Genomic DNA, 5,940 nt, shown 5'->3' with positions numbered 1-5,940 from the left:
CAAGGAATAACTTCAACGTCTATATACTCTTCATCATTTTCCTCCCCCAATTGTCATAATCCTCTACATCAAATGAGTAATGATTATCATTATCATTCTTAACAGAAATAATAGCAGCGTTCAATTAATAATACGCTTACACCTGATAGCAACACGTCTAGTACACTGCGTGCCAGGTACTGTTCTAAACACCTTCCGTATATTCATTCATGTAACCCTCCTAACGACCTACGAGATAAAGTTGTATTATCATCTCCACTATACGGACTGGCAACTGAGACACTGAGAAATTAATTTGACCAGATTATGTAAGGAGGAGAGCCATAACTTGAACCACAGCAGTAGGCTGGCTTCGGAGCCCAGGAGTCCAAGACAGCTAAATATCATGCTGTTCACATCCCCCGCCCTCCACAAACACGCACGCACGCACGCACGCACGCACATGCACGCACACTCACACCAAAGAAGGAAGAAAACCCAGCATGATTATTATTTATAAGTTCTTATCTGAATATGTTTATAAAGTGGGACACAAGGGGACACATACTTTGTGCAACAACCGCGTGATGTTGTTGCTATCATTTTTGTCTTCATTTGACTGATAAGGAAACCGAGGCCCAGAGAGATGCATCCATCATTCAAGATAACAGACTCTTTCCCTTCAGAAATTGCTGTTGCTCTTGACATCACGAAGATGGGTCCCAGTGCTGCCGCATGGATGAAAATGAGTGACTGGAAACCCCACAGGCCATAAGGATGACTTTCACCTGGGCAGGTACATTGCACACAGCCTGCATCATTCTAAGAACTGCAGAATTCTCCAGTTCTGCCTGTCTGAGCCAGTCTTCTGGGCCCATCTGTGCCTGGGCAATGGCAGCCTATAAACAGAAGAATAAGCAGAACAGACATGAAAAAAAACACCAAAAAGATAACAGATTGTAAGTCAGAGGAAATAGGATTCAAGTTCAGGTCTGTCTGGGACCAAAGCTCTATTAGGGGATGAAAACAGATTAGGACATAAAAACAATTCCCATCATCCTCTCTTCACTGGGTCCATCTCAGCTCTTCATTAATGAACTGTGGGACCCTTGTTAAAAAATAAAAAATAAAAGCAAAGGACCAGTATGGTGAAAAGTACTTATTAGCCCTTAAGTCATCCCAGCTCCCAGTCCATGACATCTGTACACCTATACAGGGCCGTGTCCCCATTTTCAATAAAAGGTCACATGGGATTGATCTCCAGTATCTTCTGCTTTAGTTATAATCTCTGGCATGGAAATGAGCTGACAGTCCCCATAAACTGCAAGAGGAATTTAGAAGGGTGACAGGTGATGCTGTTTTCTCTCTGCCATACTGTCTCTCTATCTCTCTGTCTCTCTGTCTCTCTCTGTCTCTCTCTGTCTCTCTCTGTCTCTCTCTCTCTCTCCCCCCCTCTCCTTGCATGCCCTGTCTACAATTCCATGTACCAAGCAGCCATGAATTATACATGTACTTTCTGAATTTGATGAAAGTTCTCCCACCTATTAAATTGCCAGGTTCCTAAATCTCACATAAATCTAATTCAAACATGCTTAGGAAAATATTGTGCCGTTTGTTTGTCCATGATTGTGCCTTTTGCTTTATTGTATCCTGTATTCAATGTGCTTGCTATACATTCACCTGGGGATTACGCACCAGTCAGGTGAGGCTGTGACATTGCTCAGAGATGTTAGAAACCCAGGAAACACAGGCTCGGTGATTTCACCGCAGCACGCGGCAGGGGACCTGTCCACCACCTTGGTATAACTAGAAGAAGAAGAAGACGGGACCTAAAAACAAGAAGCCAAACTTTCAAATAAAAACTCCAGGGCAGAGGAGGCTGGGGCCACTTCCCAAGCCTGTCACTGGCTCACTATTGCCAATGGGGGAGGGAATAACCTTAGAGAAAGCATCCTAGGTTCTTTATGATTTGGCTTCTTTCTGTCTGTGCAACTTGTTCTGGCAACCAACGCATGCTCTCTTTTCCAGCCCTTTCTTAGTACAGCCGATCCTTGGCACGATTATATTGAATAATCCTGTTATCAACTATTTATGAATGACCTCTGAGGTCCTTGTATTGATTAGGATTCTTTTTTTAGTTGCGAGTGAAAGAACCAAAGCTCAGACTGACTTATGCAAGAGGAAGAAATTGTTAGGCTATGCAGTTGGGAAATTTAGGGATATCGGGAGCTTCAGGTGTGGCTAGATCCAGGGGTTCTGACGTCCCCAGGACTCAGCTTTACCCATCTCACAGCTCTGCTTTCCTCTGTGTTGGTGTCATTTTAAATAAGCTATCTCTCTAGGTCGATATGAAGTCCCTTGGGAGTGCTTGGCTCATACCCTGTCACTTTAACCAAGCCGGGAAAAAAGTCATGCCTATTTTTTAAAAAATAGTAGAAAGTAGAAAAGCTTCTAATATTTACTAGAAGTTGGAGTCAAGAATAAATCAGAATACTTCACATTGATGTCCTAGTTGAGAGTATCTCTAGAAAAGTCAGATGATCTGGCAAAATCAGGCCTTCTCCAGTGAGTGGTGACTGTGGGCTGGCTCCTTAGAGGTGCTCCCTTGAAACAGGAAATATACTCTCTACTTTATGACTACCCCTCCCCAACCCTACTGTCTCCCAAGCGTTAGGGCTAGGTTGTCATTTATCACCATGCTTTCATTGTTGTTTTCATTTTGGAAGAGAAGTATTTCTTTAAGAAGAGTGTGTCGATTAAGGAGAGAGTCCTGTGAGTTTTCTTACACCTGTTCCACTCGAGTTATGTATATTGCCTACCTGGTTTCTTAGGGCATGGAAGTGTGAGCCTCCTTGAAAAAGGAACCTGACTTTGATGGTGTGCGGGGTGGGAGAGCTCGCTGTGCTTGGAGAACCAGGGTCTGGGGCGGACAACGCGATGCACACAGAATAAAAGCCATGCCACGTGTTCATCCACCAATGGAATATTCCACCCCACCTCCCCACCCAAAACTGAATTCCCGCCCAACTGGTCCACAGCTAAATTGGTAGCTCTTGGTGATTGTCCAAGGGCACGTATGTAGGAAATGCATTTCTCATCTTTCAAGTTGGTCATTTTCTTGGGATGAGGAGACAGCGATCTCCAACTATTTTAGGAAAGCAATGCCGAGGTTGCCGCATGCTTCCAGCAAGGGAGCTTCCTTTCTGGAATCAGAATGATTCACTGGGTGCTTTTTGCCTGGGACCAGCAAAAAAAAAAAAAAAAAAAAAAATCTTTACATCTTTACATCTTTTGTATAAATTCTGGTACACCTAAACGAGGACCTAAGTTCATAATAGGGACCACCAAATGTGCACTTACTAAATTATCGATTGTTTCCTTGGATTCATGCATGGTCCAGGATCTTGACTGGCCCTTTCTTTGGCTTAGAGGCCACTGTTGTTAATCCTTTTTAACATCAGGAAGGAAGAGTATTGTTCCTCCACTTCCTAGGTGGAGAAAGCCGGTTCTGGAAAGGTCAGATGTCATGCCTGAACGCGCCTGGCAAGTGTGGACCGAGTGACAGCACAGCCTTCCCTCTAAACTCCTGGAAAAAGGGAAACCTAAGGATTTCTGATCTGACAAGGCTCCACACCTCCCTTCGGTACTTAACTATAATTAGCGAGAACCATCCATATGGCACCTCTCCTCGGGCCAGATGGGTGGTTGTCAGGCGGCACATGATCTTTGTCGCACTTTGAAGGAGACATGAGTAATCCTGGGGACAGTAGTCCAAACCAGGGCTATATTTATCTCCATTTCTTGGGTTGAGAACACACACATCTCTGTTTCCTCTCCAGGCGTCAGGGGGAAAAGGGCACCAGCACCAAGTCGGTCCTGCCCAGAACGGAGGGAAACAAGATGCCTCTGCTCTGTGCTTCTCCCTCGATTCCCCAGACCCATCCTCTAGTGGCCTCGGCCACCCTTACAGGAGGCTCCGAACCCTGTGGGATGCCCGAGCTTAGAGTTTGTATGGCAGATGAGGAGACCGGGGCTCAGAGAGGGCATGAGGCTGGTCCAAAGCAAATTAAATGTGGGGCTGAAGTGGCCAGTCATGTGACTTCTTTTCGGTTTTATATGGGAGTGATATCCCATTTTGTATCTACCGAGGAAAAATGTGAAAAATTGAACAGTTGCCCTATTCTTATTCTCGAAACGTGAAAATTTGCATGGTTACCCTAAAAGTGGAAGCAGAAAAGCTGTGTCATTATCAAGGCAGTTCTGCAGACAACCGAGGCCATCTGCCTCTCTCTGTCCACAAGCTTCCTCCCTAATGACGTCTCTGCATCGCATTCTGAACATCGCATTCGTTACCCTTTGTCTCTCCCCTTACTGGTCCTCTTCATGTTTTATGGGCCATATCCCAGAGAAAGCCAGTCTGATTGGCTCTGCTAATCATCATCAGCTTATTTGGCCATCCTCCTTGGTGTCAGGTGATCTCATAGGTCATTGGCCAGCCAGTGGATGAGCTACAGACTCCATAGCCAATCAGAAGAGCCCCAAGGAAAGAGCAACCTAGCTGAGCAAGTACCAAGGGCAGGACCATTTTAGCTAGAAAAGGTGTTGGTTGTAACATGCGGGGTCTTTCTTAGGACTTTATTAATGACTATTAATAACATTCTTTATTAAAATAATAACACTTTTATTGAGCTCTTCCTGCAACCAGCTAAGTGCCTTACGTATATTCTTATGTAATTTTCACACAATCCTATAGGGTATGTATAGTTATCCCCATTTTACAGATAAGAAATGGGAGTCCAGAGATTTCATCATTTGCTTAAGGTGAATCTAATGTATTTTTTCAAAAAATAATTTTTTTTTATTTTTCAATTACAGTTGGCATAGAATGTTATATTAGTTTCAGGTGTACAATTTAGTGATTAGACAATTATATAACTGAGTTGTCACCCTGAAAAATCTAGTACCCATCTGACATCATACATAGTTATTACAGTATTACTGACTATATTCTTTATGCTGTGCTTTACATCTCCATGACTATTTTGTAACTAACAATTTGTACTCCTTAACCCTTTTCCTTTTTATACCCAACCTTCAACTCCCACCCCCTCCCACAATCCGGCAACAATCTAAAGCTCTCTGTATCCATGAGTTTGTTTCTGTTTTGTATATTTATTTTGTTCTTTAGAGTCCACATGTGAATGAAATCATATGGCTTTTGTCTTTCTCTGTCTGACCTACTCCACTTAGCACAATACCCTCTATGTCTATCCATGTTGTTGCAGATGGCAAGATTTCATTCTTGTTTATGGCTGAGTAATATTCCATTGTATTTATATACATCTCTTCTTTATTCATCCATCCATTGATGAACACCCAGGTTGCCTCTATATATTGGCTATTGTAAATAATGCTGTGATGAACATATGGATTCACGTGTCGCTTTGAAATGCTGTTCTGCACTTCAGATAAATTTAGTTTTTTAAGTGTTGCCTTGACCTGGTTTTGAGGCCCTGGCTAGAGCCTAGTCAGTTCTCCTTCTCGAGCAGACAATTAAGCCCACATCCCAAACACCTCTGTTATTGGGCTCTTACACTCTTGGCTGATATATTCACCCTAACCACCTCAGAGCCAGGTAACCTGGGATAGCGCCTATGCACCGGAGCCTGCTGAAATTATTCAACTTAGCCAATCCTAAAGCTGCTTATTCTGTGTCTCCCTTACTTTCCTGAAGAAGCCACAGTAAAGGCACTTGTCCACAGTTCCCCTCTCCCTCTGCCTCAGAGACCCAGGTGCTTCCCCTGATGCCTCTGCATGGCATGCAGTTTCTCCCCAGGGAACTCTTCTCCATGTCTGACTCTTGATTTGCATGTGGCCACTGCTTACCTTGCCCGAGGTAATATGGTTGAAAAGTGGCATAGCTGGGAAGAGGTGGAACTGGGGTCCACACCCAGGCAGCCT

The 5,940-nt window shown here is 43.9% G+C and overlaps 1 pseudogene; it reads right to left on the bottom strand.

The window, feature by feature from the left end:
• Positions 1-3,372, bottom strand: part of LOC105290967 — a 10,790-nt pseudogene extending 7,418 nt beyond the window's left edge.
• Positions 3,373-5,940: the final 2,568 nt, after the last annotated feature.

This window comes from Pteropus vampyrus, unplaced genomic scaffold (assembly GCF_000151845.1).
Source record: "Pteropus vampyrus isolate Shadow unplaced genomic scaffold, Pvam_2.0 Scaffold40, whole genome shotgun sequence".
NCBI lineage: Eukaryota > Metazoa > Chordata > Mammalia > Chiroptera > Pteropodidae > Pteropus > Pteropus vampyrus.
Note: the sequence above shows the minus strand (reverse complement) of the source record. Positions and strands in the feature narration are given on the sequence as shown.